This window comes from Peromyscus maniculatus, chromosome 20 (genome assembly GCF_049852395.1).
Source record: "Peromyscus maniculatus bairdii isolate BWxNUB_F1_BW_parent chromosome 20, HU_Pman_BW_mat_3.1, whole genome shotgun sequence".
NCBI lineage: Eukaryota > Metazoa > Chordata > Mammalia > Rodentia > Cricetidae > Peromyscus > Peromyscus maniculatus.
Window position 1 is genome coordinate 66,438,938 of NC_134871.1, and position 19,743 is coordinate 66,458,680.

The 19,743-nt window shown below is 45.7% G+C and overlaps 1 long non-coding RNA gene across 1 annotated transcript in view; it reads left to right on the top strand.

Annotated features, from left to right (window-relative positions):
* Positions 1 to 19,743, top strand: part of LOC107400888 (uncharacterized) — an 81,379-nt gene that overhangs the window by 45,000 nt on the left and 16,636 nt on the right. The window contains exons 2-4 of the long non-coding RNA XR_013046571.1: positions 15,944 to 16,032; positions 16,619 to 16,718; positions 19,150 to 19,335. This is a non-coding gene — a long non-coding RNA (uncharacterized LOC107400888). The remainder of the gene's footprint in view (positions 1 to 15,943; positions 16,033 to 16,618; positions 16,719 to 19,149; positions 19,336 to 19,743) is intronic.

A 19,743-nucleotide genomic window follows, 5' to 3' on the forward strand; every position in this document is an offset into this window, starting at 1 on the left:
TTTCAGCAGAAGATGAATGTGACTGGTTTCATTCATCCATTCGTTCAACAGGTGTTTAGAGAGAATTTCCTGTGTGTGAAGTACTTAGTTAAGGGATGGTGACTTTGTCAGTGTTCTATTGCTGTAAAAAGGCACCATGACCACAGAAACACTTATAAAAGAAAGCATTATTCTGGAGCTTACTTACAGTTTTAGAGGTTTAGTCCATTATTATCATGGCAGGGAGCATGGTAGCATGTAGGCAGACATGGTGCTGGGAAAATTGCTGAGAGCTACATCCTTATTCTCAAGGAGAGAGAGAGGAGAGAGAGAGAGAGAGAGAGAGAGAGAGAGAGAGAAAGAAAGAGAGACAGACAGACTGACCGACTGTCTGACTGACTTTGGGCTTGGCATGGACTTTTCAAACCTCAAAGCCCACCCTCAGTGACACACTTCCTCCAACAAGGCCACACCTCCTCATCCTTTCCAATAGTGCCACTCCATGGGACCAAGCATTTGAATCTATGAGCTTATGGGGACCATTCTCATTCAGACCACCACATATGGAAAGGAAATCATCATGGCCTCCGGGACTCTAGGGGGTGGGCAGCTGAGGCCATGCCAGCGGATAGCTCAGTCCTGTACAGAAATGTCACCGTCAGGGCAGACAGGGACAGTGGAGGAATCCCAGATGAAGAGGGTGTTGTGAAGGAGTAACAGAGCCAGGATGTTTGATTGGGATGTACAAAGCGAATAGAAATATTTGCCTCGAGGGCGATAAAGAGAAGCAGCCCCCGAAGGGTAGCCTGGGTAAAGGACACAGTGCTAAGTAAGCTTGTGGGTCGGGGGCTGGGGAGGAATGGGAACGAGTAATCACTCAATGATGTCACTGATAGACCCTGACCCTCAGTGGAGGCTGCAGACTCATGGGGTGGTTCTGACCCGGAAAGGGGCCAACGAGACCCTCACAATGGAAAAACGGCTCTGGCCGCCTTGAGGCTGGTGGGCTGGAGGGAGAGGTGCACAGAGACTCATTTGTAAGACAAGCGGGGCACCGTCTTGACTGGGCCATGTGTAAGCACACACCGTTCCTTTCACATGGAGTGGAACAGGGCTGTGTTTACACTGAGCACCAGGATATGCAGATCTCAAGAGGACGTTGGCTTGCGTCTGAGTTTTGGATGTTTCTCCCCTTTTTTTTTTTTTTTTTTTTTTTTTTGAGAAAGGGTCTTGTGTAACTGAGGCTGGCCTTGAACTTGCTGTGTAGGCAAGGATGGCCTTAAACTCCAAATCCTCATGTTTCCGCTGCTAGAGTGATGGAATTACAGGCATACATTTAGGTCTTAGGATGTAACTCAAAGCCTCATAAAGCCAGGACGACCTCTTGGGACAGGGAGTTCAGTGAGTTAAAAGTTGGATGAGTGACAGTTTTGTGCACAAGTGTTATTATTTCTACACTCATGCCAAATGTTTCCAGGTTATTATTAGCCCGTCTGAACAGCTCACCAACACAAGGCTAGTAACAGTGAATTGTGTTAAACCCACTCAAACGTAAATACTCACCTAAGTACTGGGATTTAAGGCAGGCGTTTCTGAAGGACGTTTCCGAAAGAGCTAACGATAGGGTTCACTTTTACTAAAGATCTGGACTTGATGTATGCATTTAGATGTCGCCTTACAAATATGACTTGACATCGAAACCCCAAAGGTATATTCTGACCAAAGATGCTATTGTCCTCAGAAGGAATGAAGGGTCCTGTTAAACCCGGGAACCATTTCTCCCCTTTCTTGCCCTCATCTGGGCCGTTTCTGTGGCTCAGACTCTGTGAACAGGGAGTGCTGAGGGGAAGCTCCCGTAGCAATCCACCAAGGTCAAGGGTAAGAGGCAGATAATGAAAAGATAAATATTTAAAGGCAACAGTCTTGCAGAAATGAAGACAGAGAGGCAGGCCAGATCTCCTTTGACTGCAAGATAAAGTCCTAACAGGTGCTGGGACTTGGGTCAATACTATGAATAGAATAGAAATTCTAATGAGAACAGCAGAGTGACCCTGAGAGCTCAGAAGTGAGGCTCCACAGTGGAACATGTGGTCTGTCTCAAATGCTCCTTCGTCACAGAGCTGTTCCCAATCGCCGGCTTCCTCACTTTCCTCCTTCATTTCTTCCTGGGCCCGGTATCCGTTTACTCTGCCTTGTGAGTTTGCATATTCGCTTTAGCCTGAATCTACACACAGGTTTACTTATCTCCTCGCTCTATTGGGCAAAACGGGGTGGAAGTTGGTGTATCATAGGAAGACCTTTGAAACAGGCCAGTAGCTTCCAGTAGCCAGGGCTTCTGGGTAGCAGGTGCCCGTCAGAATGGCAGATGAGGTCTGTCTCCTGAAGACTTAGATCTCTGGCTTTGCCACTTAGACATGTGGCCCCAGGAAGTGATTCAATCCTTCTCTGTCTCAGTTTCTCCCATTAAATGAACAATGAAAATTTATTTTTATTATTTTCGAAGCACGGCCTCACTCTTAGCCTAGACTGGTCAGATCTCGATACCTAGTTCAGGCTGGCTTAAAATTTACGGCAATCCTTCTGTCTGATCCTTTTGAGTTCTGGGATTATAGGCCTGAGCCACCTACTCTGGCTTGAATGATATACTTTTAAAACTCAAGTATGGAGCATAAAATGCAATTTCTACTTTCTAGTATTTAATGATGGTCTGTTATAAATGTCCACAGTTTCAAGATTATAATAAGTGGAAAACTTCATCCCTCTCATACCTGTGAGTGGGTGGCCTTGTTTTAACAAATGGAGGCAAGATACTCCACAGAATTAACGATGTGTTAGCTGAAGCACACACTCAAAGAGAACCCAGGGCCATGGTTAGATGACTGAAATAAATGATGGAAAAGGGAGTGGGTCCTCAGAATCCTGTTAAGGTCACAGGGGACATTTGGTCTTTGTTTTTATTAGTGCACTAATAACACACACACACACACACACACACACACACACACACACATTTTGTGGTGTTGAAAATACTTCCGTATTTCACACAGAGCCTCAGCAGTTGGTGGCTGGCAAAGTCTGCATTTTCTAGAAGGTGAGGGTCTGTGATGTCACGGACAGCAATCCTCTGTGTTCTTGATTGCTGGAATCAGGGAACTCTGTGCTGCAGCCTAGATTTCCGGTGTGACTCCAGATATCATGTCTGCCTTCAACTCACGCCGAGCTGCCCTGCCCTCAGAGTGTAAGAGCTGTGTGCGGAAGGAATCGGCTGTTGAGCTTTTGGGATGGTCTTGGGTTCCCTTGGGACCTTGCTAGTTCCCGACTCATGTGCTTTTCATTTGGACGTCGTATCATTCCATGAGCTGTATTTTCCTCTCCGTTCAAAAAGGATGACTGCCAGCTCAAAGACGCGAGGACTGCACAGCTCACAGGTGAGAAGACAGGGATTTGGACACAAGTTCTTCCTCCACCGGTAGCTCTTCACCACACTCCACCCCGCCTCCTGAGTACACCGGCAAGTCACCGTCCAGAGGCACTGGCACAGCTTGAGGCGGCGCAGTCACAAACTTGAGATAGCATCTGTGTTCCAGGGTTATCGTGAGAATACATTCAGAAGGCAGTTCCCCACGAGTGTTTGTACCTACCGGTGGTCAATTATTCAGGCCAAGTGGACATTTCAAAGGGAGATCTCAGCTAGACAGACCCTGCTTCCCCGAGGCACCCATATAACAAAATAGCAGGGACAGAGAGCCGATGCGCCTCTAACCACGTGCCTAGGGCACAGCCCAGAGAGGGTCTCTCGCAGATGCCCTGTGCTGCTGGTTTGCAAGAGAGCAAGGGGCACACATTTCTTCTCCTCAAGAAACCCAGCTCTAGACAGGAGACAGGCAAACAGGAAGTACGTGTAGTGCATGGCTTGTGAGGGATATTTCTCAGGAAAGACCTCTAGAGACTGAGTCTTAGAGATTACGCGAGAGTCAGCCAGAGACGAAAGGGGAATATCGTGTCGGGGAGCGCTACAGGCAAAGACCCACAGGCAGGAGGGCAGCTCTCAAGGTGGAATGTTCTGGAAGGAGTGCTTGAGAGCAGGGAGGGACCGCTGGGACTGTGGTCCTAGGCCCTGAATGCTGTGCTGAAGGATCTGGATGGTGTCCAGGAGGTAATGGTCCAGTCCCTGAAGACGCTATTTAGGGAGCATCAGGGCACATTGCTGTTTTAGAAAACTCACATCAATGGGGGATGTGCAAGACTGTTGGAATCAAGAGAGATGGATATATATAAGCAGAGTTAAAAGGTTATAATGGTAGTTTAGGGAGAAAAAGATGTGGTGTTGAGTAATTATAGCAGAGACAGGGAGGGGGGATTGAGAGCATGTGGTCATCAGACTGGAGATCAGGTCCACTCTGGAGAAAAGGGAAAAACAACGTCTAAGATACGTGTCTACTCTGAGCAACTAGATAATATTAGAGACACACTGTGTCACTTCAAGAAATCCAGTGGTGAACAGGACAGGGACAAGCAATGAACAAACAAACAGAAAAGTACAGAGCATGAATTAGGAGTCAAGAATTTCCAAGTCTGTGTTATGTACATGGCAGTCTGAAATATGCTTTGCCCACATCGTTCCGTCTCATACTCATATCAGTTTGACAAGTGGCTGGTGACTCATTTTATCATTGTGGAAGGTAGAGCTCAGAATAATCAAGGTAGATGCTTGCCTGCTGTATCCCAGACACAGTGAGTGGTGGGGGAGGGATTTACAGCCAGGTGTCGGACTCCAAGGCTATGGTGCGGTCACTGTGGCGTGTGCCAGCTCTTCCGGGGATGAGAGATCCCAGGAAGGGAAAGTGTGTTTCTCTTACAGCCGTTCCAGGTTTTGCCTGCATGGAAATGCATGGAAGCAAACTTGTTTTTTTACGAGGGTATTGGTGGGTGGTGAATGGGAGAGAGAGCCAAGAAGGTGGGTGCACCCGACAACCAACTAGTTGGCATCAAGGTAAAGTTTTTCTTCTGCCTCCTCCAGAGTCTCTGTGGGTGAAGCAGGTCCATAAGGGAAGACTCTTCATGTTGGTGCTTTCAGCTGTAGTGAGCGCGTTTGAAGTGTCTCAAGTCGCGGCTCAGGAAGTCCAGGCTCACATCCCTGTGTGGGCTTACTTCTCGTGGGTAGGCACGGCATCCCCGCAAGCTTCCAGCAGCCACAGTAAACGAACACACTCAGAAATCATCACCAGTGATACCGTTGAAAGTGATGGGATGCTGGCCACTCCTAGACACCAGCGGTGTGTGGGTGCGAAGGCTTGGGTGAGGCAGGATTTGTAGATGAGTGACCTTTCTTCTGAACTTAGCTTTCTTCTATGTATTTGTGAAGCCTGAAATTCATCCTTCTTCCCCTTTCAAAATGTAACTTTTTATTCCAAAGAGGAAGCTCAGGCATAGCTTCATTAGTCATTTCTCCACGAAGAAGCGTCACTGTCATGGGTCTGGTCTTGTGGACGTGTTTGAGCACAGGGCAGAGGATGAATGAAATGCCTGTCATCAGAGAGAAAGGCAGGAAACGTACAAGCGACCGCAGGTCAACCAGTAGGCCATTTTCAGGCAAGTCAGTTCAGGTTGTTTAGTAAATTGTAGGCAGAGAGAAACTTAACTCATAAGTTTGTTCTTTACCCTTTGTTATAATTTGGCCAGCCAGAGGAAGGCAGAGAAACCCGAGCTTGTCCTCTGACCTCTGACCTCTGACCTGACATCCGGCTGTTAACCTCTTGTGGAGAATCTGGGTTAATGACAGATCTTCCATTGGGATGTGGGCATCTGTGAAGGTGTGCTAGCATTACGTGGATAAATTATTGTCTTTGTTGTTGTGTTCACTGACCTACGCTGATGTGTGTAGAGGGGTGACAGGCAGGAGGCAAAATAAGAGGATGGCAAGAAGGAATGGGCACTGCCCATCAGGGCAAGTGGGCTGACTCTTTAATCTACCTGAAAAGTCAAAGTAGATGTGGTGTGGGGAATCTCACGATCACGTGTGGTGTCCTTACCATGACCGGGAGCATGCAGCGACAAGAACGTCTGCGATGTCTATCGGGCTACTGAACTCTCTGTTGCTCTCTGGAGTCCTCAGAAATTTCATTCTCTTCCCTTGCAAAAGCGGCAAGAATTTCTGCCTCCAGTAGGTTTGGGGTCCCCTCCTCCTGATGCTTTATTAACTGTCCTCCTCACGCCTTCCCTCAGGAGGAAGTCACCCCTCTTCCTGCACACGGGAGCAAGGCAAAGGTGAAGTTCAAAGTTTCTAGTTGTTATTTTTAGAGACTAGCGCACAGCCAATGAGATGATCAGTGTCAGGATGGCATACTCCAGGATGGCCTTGAACTCCAGATCCTCCTGCCCCCACATCCCAAGTACTGGGATTATAGGCGTGTGCCACTGTGCCAGCCCCGAATCCTTTATAATTGAGGAACATATTTATTCAAAAATCTAGCAAAAATGATACAGTTTTGGTATGCAGTAAATCTACTTATAAAAAGAATAATTTAAAAAAGCCAGTATTTTTGTTCCAAGTTTATAGAGAATTATAGCTCCTTTTCTTCATGATTGTTATTTTTTAAGCCGAGCGGTGGTAATTAAGGTGAGCCCGCAGCCGCAGCTGCAGTGTATTAAGGGTAAGCCTCTTCCCACTGCCCTTGTCTGTCCCTTTGCCATTGGTCACACTTTCCATTTCTTCAAAGGCCTACCGAGATGGCTGGCAGATTTTTAATCATCCAATCCAAGCTCCCTATTAGAATTGTGTCTTTGGTGTAATGCAAGACATGCTGTGGGTAATTTGATCAGCTCGGTCATTTCCATAATTAGAACTAGATTCTGTCTCCCTGAAATATGTGCCGGGTCCACTGTTGAAGTCACACAAAAACGATGCACAAGTCTACATATTGTGTGGCCCCAAACCAGCTGTTGCTTCAAACCATTACGTACGTAAGGAGGCATGTCCGTATTACCTCTGACAGCGTGTCCATCATCCCAGCAGACCCATATTTGCCCTTCTACTGGGCGCTTGGCTTGTCAGCTGGTGACTAATGACAGGCAAGTCAGGACATCATTTCACTGTCCTCTCTCTGTTTAGTGGGTGTGGCATGGGTGCCCACCCACCGGAGACATCCAAACCTTCCTGGGATTTTCACCATCAGGGGAAAGACCTGTTCAGATGTCCCAAGTGTTCTCTCTCTCAGTGCTCTTTTCTTCCTATGGAGCTCTGTGCACATGCTCACCTCGGAGTGATGTGGACAAAGCCTCCTGGGCTCGCTGTGATCGAGGCTAGCCCGTCTTTATTTTAAACAAGGAACACCTGGACAGCAAGTGCATTTACCTGAGGCTCTCCTGCGGCCTGCCTTATAGAGCTGTGCTCCAGTGCTCAGGGAAGCTGGGGCTCCACCCCCAGGAGCTCCCAGTCAGCCTGCCCTGCCCTCTCCAATCACGCTCCACACAGCAGTTACAATGAAGTCCCTCGTACACATGCTTTGTACCACACGTTATTTTCAAGTTGCAAAACTGAGATATCTCAGCTACCCTTCCCTCCAGCTGCTCCCGCGTTGCCTAACAGTAGCCTGGCTTGCACAAGCTCCTCGGCACGTGTCTCTGAACGTTCTCAGTTGTCATTGATCTAGAAAATTCTTTTTCCTCACGGTCAACATGAGGTCCCCCTTCCCCCCCTTTTTTCTTAGACAATAATGAAAATTCCTCTTATCCATGTTCCCAGATGTTTCTCTGATGGTGTTGAATACCTTTTCCTAACCATTTAAATATTAGGGATGTGTAGGTATCTACGTTCACAACAACATAAATAGGAGGTTTAGACTCTGCTGTCATCCTACTGCTCTAACACAACTCCATGTTTGAGAATGTTCCATGCTTCCTTACAGGCTTTGCCATATGTGTTGTAAAGCATGCATGGCTGTGGCCCATGTGACTTGTGTGATATTTCCATTCAACATCATTTAGAGTTGGTTTTCCATGTCAGTCTACTGCCTTCTGTTTTAGTACGGCGGTTCTGTTCTCATCTCTGGGAAATGGGTGATGGTGGAAAGAGAAGAGGATTTGTAGTCCTGTGGGAATGCCACACAAAACTTTTGAGTCCCAGCTTCTTTCACCAGTGAAGGAGGACAAAATATATATCAGGCACACTGTAGAGTGCCGGGCATTTCACAGACGTGCCTTCTCATTTATTACCTAGTCTGAGTCATTTGATTTTATGGCTTATTGTTTTGAAACTTCTCTGTGATTGTTTGATTAGACATTCCCAGGACACCACTCAGCTTGCCTAAACTACAGCTGTCACCTTTGGGTTGCCTGGTGTCACTTCCTAGGTCTTGTGTTGAAAGACAGACATGGGCTGCCATGGGTCTTCAGTGATGTGTATGGCTGTTTCAGCTTGAATGGTTGTAAGATTTTTATGTTCCAAGACCTGTTACCTTCATTGAAGTTGCCAAGAAAGGAAAATCAGGGTTAACAACATCCTCTTATTTTCGTTTTTTCATTTTTTTTCTTAAGAAAATTTCTACTCACTCTACATACCACCCACAGATCCCACCTTCTCCCTCCTCCCACCCCCCAGCCCTCCCTCCCAAACCACCCCACATCCCCACATCCCCCAAATCAAGGTCTTCCACCAGGAGTCAGCAGAGTATGGCACACTGAGCCTAGGCAGGTCCAAGATCCTCCCTACTGCACCAAGGCTGCCCAAGGCATCACACCGCAGGCACCGGATTCCCAAAAGCCTGCCCATGCACCAGGGATGGATCCTGATCCCCTTATTTTCTTTATGATTCCTGCTCACCTGCCGTCAAGCAAACTGAGTCACTCAGTCCTTTGTCACGCTCATCTCAAGTACCTTAACTGTAAAACCCAACCCAACCACCAACCAACCCACCCATCCACCCACCAACCAACCAACCAAACAACCAACCAACCCACCCACCAACCAACCAAACAACCAATCAAACAAACAACCAACCAAACAACCCACCCACCAAACAACCAAACAAAAAACCAACCAACCAACCAACCAACCAACTCACCCACCCACCAAACAACCAACCAAACAACCAACCAACCCACCCACCAACCAACCAAACAACCAACCAAACAACCAACCAAACAATCAACCAACCAACCAACCTACCCACCAAACAAACAAACAACCAAACAACCAATCCACCCACCCACCCACCAACCAACCAAACAACCAAACAACCCACCCACCCACCCACCCACCCACCAACCAACCAACCAACCAACTAACCAACCCACTCACCAACCAACCAACCAACCAACCTACCAACCCACCTACCCACCCACCCACCAAACAAACAACCAAACAAACAACCAACCCACCCACCAACCAAACAACCAACCAAACAAACAAACAACCCACCAACCAACCCACCCACCAAACAACCAAACAACCAATCCACCCACCCACCCACCAACCAACCAAACAACCCACCAACCAACCAACCAACTAACCAACCCACTCGCTAACCAACCAACCAACTAACCAACCCACTCACTAACCAACCAACCAACCCACCCACCCACCCACCCACCAACCAACCAAACAAACAAACAAACAAAAATCCCCTAACTCCATACCCTGCCTCTCCCTACTCTCTCTGCAAACTAAGCCACTTTGGACAATATCATAGCCTTTGTCAGACACAAGAATGTCTACTGTCTGGAGTATCAGCTCAGAGCATTTAAAATTATTTCATCTGTGGGAGTAACGTTTGACATGAAGGGCATGGTGAGGGGGCCTTAGTGTCACGTGTCCTGCATAAATGCTCTTAGTTTTAATATGATAATGTGGTGGGCTGGGAATTTTGGCCTTGTCTTTGTGTCAGCCAATCGCTCTTGTTCAACTTGACCGTTCTTCTGGAGAGAGACACACCTGCTTACAGCTAACATTTTTCATGCCAAGTTTGGGAGATTCAAATCAGACTGACTGTCAACCCACATGCTCAGGGATACTCTTTTCTTTAAAGCTAAGACTTGCCATTTTAGAGCTAAGCCGTTTTTCTTATTTCCAAAATGAAGATTATTCACAAGACTGCATGCATGTATTGCATGGCCCAAAGATTGTATCTCGTAAGGGAAAAAGTATTCTAAAAAATTCCATCCAGGATTTCTAGTCCAGGTACGGTAACAGTCACACAGTTGTCCATCATCTCCATTTTCAGTCTCGTGGTAAAATTCTTGTTCTCTAGCACACCTGTTAGCAGTTGCCCCAGAGATCTCTGTGTTTTTAGACAGGGGCTCCTATAGCCCAGGCTGGTCTTGAACTTGCTACGTGGCTGACAATAACTTTGAACTTCAGATTCTTCTGCCTCTAACTCCCAAGTGCTGGGGTTAAAGGTGTGTGCTACCTCTCCTGGACCATACTGCTCTATAAGCTGTATTGCGTTTGTCACTCATTAGTTGTTTATGTAGGCTGTGTGGCGGGGGGAGAGGAGGGCCGTTTCTAGAAACCAAACCTCAGGTCTCTTACCTGCTAGGCAAAGGTTCTTCCACTCAGCTACGTACGAGCCTGTGTAGGGATTCTTTATTTCAGTACGGCCGTCTGATATTTTAAGAATTACTACTTTAAAAAAATAACCTTTCTGCATGAATTCCTAAATCAGTCGAGGATGGTTATTTATGATGGTTGCTTAATCTTCAGCCCAAGAAAAGGAAAGCTTGCCACCGTGAAAATGGCAAAAGGCACCCGCCCCATGTCAGCCTGCCCAAACTTGTCTCCTTTGTCAGTGTTCTCTTCTTCCGCTCTTGAAGTCTGGCCTGACTGAAGCCAGGAAGGAGGCAGGACCGGAGATGACAGGGTGTGGCCTTGAGAGCCCACGGGACCCAGCCAGTTCAGACTGGGGTTTCCACCTTCGGAGTTTAACTGACTTCAGTGGTAAGTAGAGTCATTTCTTACAGGGCAGAGCTTTTTATCAAACCTCTAATCAGTCTCCCCATGTGATGATAAAGGAACTACACATCTCTCTCAAATCTGACACAGTTGAGCCTCGTGTTTTTAGTACACCACATTTCCCATTGAAAAAAAATCGAATATTTTGTTTTGCTGTGATTGGGACTCCCGCCAGGACTTATCAAGTAGAATTTATTATTTAGATATGGAAAAGGATAATGTCGCTGGGAGAACAGATTGAGTTATTGAGACAAGCAACAGCAAAACCTTTGCAATTTTTGACATGTTCCAGCAGATGCCCTGAGTGATGGTTGTCAGGGCACTGCAGGGCTGGAATCCTGGCTCTTCTTGCTGCCTGTGAGTATTCCCTTTGCACCTTAATTTTCTCATCTGTAGAATGGGAATAGCACCACTATGACCACCTCTCTTGAGAGCTAATGCAATGATTACACAAGTCAGTATTTATAAAGTGCTATAAAAGTGTCCTGTGGCACAGAGCAAAGGTGACAAGCCAGCTGCTACTGTCACCACAGATAAAGGACATTTTTATTTGCAAAAACTTAGGTTGCATTTATGATGTAGAACATGAGGCTTTAAAACACACGCTGTGAAATGGCTACACTGAGCTAATTAGCATATATATTACTTCACACATATTTTAGTGGTGGAACATTGAAAAAAACCTACACTCTCAAGTAATCGAAACATTGCTATTAATCATAGTCACCATGGTTCTAGTGACTTCGTATTGTTGTGATAAAACACCATAACCGGAAGCAGCCAGAGGAAGAAAGGGTTTATTTCAGCTCACAGTTATACCCTGTCATACAGGAATTCGGAGCAGAGGCCATGTAGCAGCTTCCTGACTTGCTCACCATGACTCGCCCAGCCTGCTTCCTTATGCTAACCCAGGACCACCTGCCCAGGGGTGGCACTGCCCACAGTGTGCTGGGCCCTCCCACATCATCATTGATCAAGATGATGCCCTCCTGACTTGCCAACAGGCCACCTGATGAGGGCATTGTTCTCAGCTGAGGCTCTTCTTCACAGATAACTTTAGCCGATGCCACTGTTTGCAAACAAAGCAAAACAAAACAACCAGCAACAACCCAAACCAAGAGACAAACCTGGACAACAACAGATCTCTTGAAATTATTCCTCTTGCCTGAGAATTTTTCCTGTCTGACCACATCACATTGTCCTCCCAATTCTCCGTTCCTCGCCCTTCCCCAGTCCCGGCAGCCACCCTTCGGCTCATCGTCTCTGTGAGTCTTGTGTTCTGGATTTCATGTATATTTGTTTCTGGCTTGTTTCGCTTAACGTGTGTGCTCCAGGCCTAGACATACAATGTTGCCAGTAAACTGGCTGGAGGTTCTTCCCGGGAAAGCTGTTTAGTCCTGGCCTTGCTTCTCTGCTTTTAAATGTGTGTCAACATTTCCCCTGTCTCACCCAGCGCAGACTCAGTGACATCTGGAAATCTCAAGCCTACTTGTTATCGAAAGCTGAAAGTGACAAGTGGCACACTGTGTTGGGAAACCGTCCTTCTAGAATCAGTCATTGCTTAAAAGGAACTGACATGCAAAGGAGAGAATGAATGAGGACATCGAACAGTGAAAACATGGCCTTTTCCAGGCCATGATGGCAATATGCTACAATTCTAAATATGTCAATTTGTAATTCTCTCTGTGTGTGATTATATGATCAGTTCTTGTCCTCATTATTGGCCTTTAAAGTCCACAAGCAGGGGGATTGAGTTTTGTCCAGCAATAAATTCTAGTGACCGACATCTGATACATAGTACCTGTTCAAATATAGTTGTTAAATGAATGGATGAATGCATGGCTTGGTCATATTGATTCTCCGAAAGTCACTGTGTTTAGGTGCTAGCCATGAAGAAGCGTGCACATAGTTAATAGTGTTATTTACACTCAGCATGTTTACTAAGAAAGAAGCTGGTGGATGGAAAAACCAAGGTAAAAACCATTAACCCAGCCAAGAGATGGGCTTGAGCAAGGGTCCCAGTCCTATGAGTCCTAGTGTGGATGTGTTTCTATAAAATAAAAAGGGACTTAAAGAGTAAAAATATTATGTGGTGCCTGAAATCTGTAATCTCAACATTCCATATGGTGATGTGGAGGCAGATGATTCAGCTCATGGAAGCACTGTGTCAGACACACATGTACACTCAAGGCACACGTTCATTCCCATACACAGTCACTCATGCACACACACACACACACACACACACACACACACACACACACACACACACACAGCATATCCATGCACACAATATGCGTCTTTAAAATGCCACCTTGCTTCTCTCCGTAGCCTTTTCCTTTCTTATTCTGTGGCTCAGGAATCTATAGATGCAGAAAGAGAAACAGGCCGTTGGCGTGTGCTCTTCCGGAAGAGACGTGGATATCCAGAGACACCTGCGACCAAGCCCTCCTCTCACAGGCTGGATTGTTATGACATTTCCTGGAGTTCTGATCAAATCAAAGTGTGCTGACCCTCAGGCAGATGATTGTCTTTAAAAAAATAAATGCTTCCTAATTGTAAAATATGGGTTTCATTTTTATCATCTTCACATGTACACAGTATGTGCTTTTGTCATGTCCCACCCCAGTCCCCTCTCATCCCTCTTCCTCCTCTCTCGTCACAACCTCGGTCTTGAACAGCAGAGGGCTGGTGTCAGAAATGGCGATTAGAAGTGAATACGGCAACTTGCCGAATATTCACCGAGTTGGCAAATGGATGCCTTACCTACTCCTGAACAGAGCTCCTAAAGCCCTTTCTCCAAGAGTGCTTCGGAAGCATTTCTAAGTCGGGCTCCGTGGTCATCCTCTGTCCTCTTGGACCTTCAGGCTTCCTCTGAGTTTCTCTAAGTCCCAAGGGCACATCTCAGACCCCAGTGTCCTGCTTTCCTGCTGAGCTTGGCTCACGGGAACAAGGCTTCATCACGGAAAGAGGATGCCTTAGACATTTCGTTTTTTTTTCACAAAATCTAAACTCCCTGCAATCAGAGAGAGGTTTTCCTGTCTCCAATAAGGTATCAATCAACCAGTCGACTGATCAATCAATCAAACAACAACAAAATCAAAGTATGTCAACAGAGTGCTGTTCTAAACCTCCAGGTGGGATTTTGATATGAGGCGTTTTTAGTAATAATTGTTGTGGCATTCACCCCCTAGCTGGTGGGTCAAGGTGGAGGCCTGGTTGTCTTCTGGGCAGGCTGCCTCCATTCTGGAAGGCTCCATAAGACTGTGATACTCTGAGAACGAAGACTTTCATTTATTCAATTTTTCGATTAGCTGAGGTTTAACCAGAGGACTGGCTTGAGTTCTTGATGGAAAACTTTCTAAAGTTGTTTCTTTCTTTCTTTCCTTCTTCTTTTTTTTTTTTTTTTTTTTTTTTTTTTGTATCAAAAGGTTAGGACAGTGGAAAAGTTTCTCTGATAGTTAAAAACATTACAGGTCTCTTGGGATCATTTTCTGGCTACTAAAAAAATAATTACAGCTAGAGGCTTGATTGGTTGACAGGGATGTGGAAACTAGTTAAAAATGAGATCCCTGGGGGTGAGTTGTTACTCCTGACTTTTAAAGATGGGTCATAAATAGTATTTACTGATCACTGACTACTTTATAGGCCACAGACCTTTCTCTTCAGGAGCCTGTATTTGAGGGAGGGGTTTATAGAGTTACTGCCCAGTGTAAGTGATTAAAAGGTACCAAGTGAGTGCTACTAGAGCTCAGAGCAGAGGGCTATGGGGGTCCTGAGAAAGGCCTGGCCATCTGCCGGCAAGATGGGGGTGGCCCAGGACATATAGGCAGGAGAGTGCAGTCTTTGGGAATACACAGGGACCTGGTGTGCACATCTCTGTGCTGGAGAGGAGGCTGGAGCAGGCTGGGGAGTGCTCCTTTGTAAATACCATTTAGCAACAGTTAAACAGTCTGATTAGTGTTCTGGAAAGCTGACTCTGGCAGAGGTGGGACAGAGCTATGGGAGAGAGAGAGATGGCTTTGATTAACTCGTCAGTTAATATTAAGCAAGAGCTTTCACTCTTTCAATATTTATATATTGACCCGAATTACAGTTGGTAATGATGTTTTATCTCAAAGTAGGAAGGCATTTTGATAACATTTAGGAATCACGTTATTATCTTTACTTTAAACGTCGGGAAACTGAGGTACAGCAGGCAAACCTGAGTTAAAAAAGAAGTCTTGACGTTTCTTCCAATTCCTGTAGACCTTAGCCCCCCCCCACACCCCTCCGCAACTATTACAGCACATTTATGATTTAATTAACTTGCAGAAATCCATATGGTTTTTGTTACAGAGACTAAAGGAATGTGCTTTTCATAACGAATGGCATATGGCTTCCAATAGCTCTCCACTTGCGTGTTTTAACAAATGAACAAGTACATAAATTAGATGCCTCGGGTCAGTTAGCAAACTGAAGCTGATTTCCTTCTGTTCTCTCTAATTGAAACTGTGTTTCTGACAAATATCAGGAGATTTTGGAAGGCCGTGGGTGTAAACACACATAGCGTGGTTTGAGCAATCTTTCTCTCCCATGGCCGATCCCCTTTGAGGAGTCAACATTTGTCCACATTCCAGTAGACGTAGTAGCCAGCTGAACTCTGATTTTTTTTTAAAAAAAAAATGCAGCTTCATGCTTTGGGAAAATTTAGTTGACTTAAATGATACAATTGTAAAAAAAACAAAAAACAAAAAAAAAAACAAAAAACAAAATGAAACCCCCCACACAAACAACAACAAACCCATGTTAAATTGGACAAAAACTAGTGAGCTATAAGGTGACTTTTGTGTTTGGTCCCTTAAATGGTACAGGGGACAATAATTCATGGGAGATGCTGCCATGCTGGACAAACGTCAAGTGGACAGGCTCCCTCTTAATCTCCGGAGTTGTGGAGCACCCTTCCTGTTTTAGGAGACATGCTGTAGAGTTCTGCTTTCTTAGTCCACTCTCTACCTCATCCTTTTGTTGATTTAGCAGGTTTCCCGATGGAGTCTGAGAATGAGGCCTTTGCAACTTTCACATTATCATACTATAAAATCCACCAGTGACTATTTGTACTCGAGGTCAGTGACATTCTCTCATTGGAATTCCCTGGACTCCGAATTTATAAGATAGTCCAAAACTGCTTTTGTCTGTGATGGAAAAATACAGCATAATAACTGTAAGCCAGTTGGTTTGCAAAGTATTTGGGGTTCAAATTTAGCTACACGCACCACACTGGCACGTTGCTTGCTTTTAAAAAGTGCTTGTATTTATATCCCGCTAATAACATATTTGATTTAATTAAATAGAAGTATATCAGCCATTAAAGGAAATTGAAAACAGATCACAATTCTGAATTAAAGTAACTAAGAAAAAAAGAAAATTTTAATTAATATTAAGTTGTATACACATATTTTCTATTCAAAAGCCCGATTTCCTAGGAATAAAAACACATAACTTTGGGTAATTAATTTAGTAGGCATAAACCCAACAGTTCAAGTAATAAAATTTTAGCATCTGTTTTCTATCTGAAATGTCACAGTGGATTCCTGTGTTTTTGACTTAACTCTAGCGCATCTTATATTTACTACAATGTATATCCCATTGTGGGTGGGTCATAGCTTCTCCTCTCATAAGCTAATATCTTCCATTATACTCTAATCACAGATGGTGGATACAGATGATTGGTGACTCAGAGGCTGATGGACTGGATCCTCACAATCGTCGTGGACTCCTGGGCATCTCTAATCCAGGACGGAGCAGTTTGGTGAGGAAGAGACGCCCTTCGCCAGAAACCTGGGTTTAGCCTGCCAGAATCTTCCTGGCATTTGTCAGAAGCACGGAAATGTGGGGGAAAGAAGTGAGCCTGGGAATGATTTTCCTCTTTAGCAAAATACTTCTTCCTTCCTTCCTTTTTTTTTTTTTTTTTAAAGTGATCTTGTCCCAAACCAACTAACAGACTAACAATGCACCTCAAAAATACATTGTAAATTCACTTCATATTTGGGATTCAGATACCAGTATCTGTAAGATAAGCAATGAAGAGCCTCTCCTCTCCTCTAGAGGCAGAATTTACTACATGGCTACAAAGTATAAAATCAGCTTGTCAACACAAAATCTGTAAACAAGTCAATGCTCAGAACCTCGGTAGAAAGCCAACAAGCTGGAGGAGAAGCCATTGGGCTCACACTCATTTGCTTGCTAACTACTCGCTTGGAAGTTGGCATAAAATGCTATTTTTCTCAACAACTCGCTCACGTTAGAGTGACTGCTGACTAGCTGACATGCTCCCTAGCATTTCAGATAGCCCCAGATAGCGGTGCCAGCCTGGCTCAACATGCAGGAAGACAGGTCAGAACTGCTTATTAGCAGCTGGGATCCCACGGCTGTGTGTACAGTGGTCCTCTCAGTTCTGAACAGCCACAGCCAAAGGAAGAGCTCCTTGGCTTAATAAATTGCCTCAAGTATTGGGACATCTGAACTTTACATTCTAAACAAGTAATGACCATGCAGAGGGATCCGGAACCATTTCCCTATATTCGCAAATCCTGCCCCAAACTGCGTTGAACAAAAACGGCTCCCATTTAAAAGAGGGACATGACCCGAACCAACTGTCACCGGCTCCCCGAGAGAGGTGAAGCTTGTTGACAGAAGATGTACATTGTTCTTCTGAGTGCCGTGCTGATCTGACTGCACTAGGCCGTCGGAGGACTCACTGGGGGCGGAACCTGCCGGGAGCCGAGTCGGAGTTGGGAAGACCGTCAAGGAAGGGCAGAGGAGGAGAAAAAGTCAAGAAAGTGGAGGGAGACAAAGAGCTGGGAGAAAGCCCTACTGGGCCCTACAAGGGAAAGGCAGTGAGTGAGATTCCTGGGCATCGAGTGGCTGAAGGAATCTTAAGAGCAAGTATGTTTAATATTGAACCAAGGTGTTTCTGATGGGCACCATAAGTACTCATTCTCTAAGGACTTCCTTTTGGTTTTGGATCGAAAGTTATGGGAAAGGCTTCTTTCCCAGGGTGGAACGGGGTTGGCAGGAACAGGTAAAGCTTAAGATGACCAACTAGAGGGACCCTTGCAGGGCTGAGGATCCTGGTCGAGCACACCGTCTCCTCCCACCAGGTCTCCTGGTCTAGTTGACCCCAAACGTCAGGCAGCTTGCTGGAGGCTGTGGTCAGGCAGCCCACGGAAGGATGGCTGAGTCAAGGAGGAAGCAGACGGCAGCGGATGCTGAACTGTATGTAAGCGGCGTGGACGTGTGCTTCTTCATTAAGGGAGAAAGTCAGGTGGAAAATTTTGCTCCCTGGCTCTGCTTCCCATCCTAACGTTAATTACCTGTGGCATGCAGTGCCGTTGGCATTTTATGATATGAACATACCAGTCAGTCAGCCTTTGCTTTGATTTCTAAAAATCAAGTTGAAGCTAGTCAATTAGTATGTTTAGTATGCCAAACGGATCCCCAAAATCCGTGGCAGTCGTTTCGAAACCATGTTGTGTATTTGCATTTAATTTACTGAAGCCTAATTGAGGGATGCCTCCCTCTAGCATCCTCCATGGACCAGAAGGGGATTTGTTTGTGTGTGGACATCTTTATAGGAAGTAGTATAGTCGTGTAAGGTGTGTAGGCTGGTACCTACGTGTTTGAAGAGGCCATATTTGGGGGCTTGTCATCATGAATAATGACCATGATATATTGTAAAAACCTTACCAGTGATCGATTGCTTGAACTGGTTTTCTAACGAGTCTGGGGTTTAATTTGTTGACATTACTTCTGTAGATGTCCTGGTGTTGATAGAGTGAAACACTCACATAAAGGGAGAGAGAGACTGAGACAGAGATGAGGGGAGGCAGACTTGTTTTAAGCTGTGTGAAGAGTATCTGTCTGGCTCCTTTTGCTGGGAACCTTTCTGGACTGTTTCTAACCATCATGCCCTGTGCTGACACAGGAGTCAGAAAAGGTGCTCATGGAGAACTTACGTGTGGGGACAATTCCTATTTGGTATGTCTTGGTATTTGAGAACCTTCTAGAAGACTCTTTTGAGTGTGCACACAGAACAAGTGCTCTGACTACCCACCTACATTTAGCCACAGCGATGCCAGCCTCATAGTCATGGGAAGGTCGGCTGCCAAGCGCCTGGCTGGTTCTACCCCTGGTCGAGTCCTTACACGCTTCTGTAAATTTCATTTTCTCATGATTCATAGAACTCGCTGTCCAATGGCACGTGATTGTATTTCTGCTCAAGAAGAAGAGGACACAGCCCAGCCCATTCCATGGAAATTCAGAGAGGGCGGCCACATGGGGGCAATTTTAATCCAGGCGAAGCGGAGCCCATGGAGCCCTGAAGATTGTTATTCAGTTTGGAATGGTATAACTTTGTAATTGTCAAGGTATGTGGAGAATACTCCACGTATAAAAGTCGCCCCAAATTAGAGTTTGGAGGTGGCCACTCTGTGCTGTTTCTGAAGTCTGTTCTCAAAAGTCTGCCTCTGTCCTGTGTGTGGGGGAGGGATGGGGAATGGAGTGGATTCATGCTTTTCATGTTAGCCTGTGTGAAAATTCGCCTTCCGGAACTCAGCCGCTGCTGCTGCTGCTGCTTCTCCTCCTCCCCCTCCTCCTCCTCCACCCCCTCCTTCCCTTCTCCCCCTCCTCCCTTTCTTTCTCCTCCTCCTCTTCCCTCCCTTCAGCTGCCAGACTGTGGGAACATTCATTCTTGTGCCTGCAAGTTCATATATTTATTCCTCCCAGACCGTCGCCATCCACAAAATAGCAATGGTGATGTAAACAGACCCACTGAA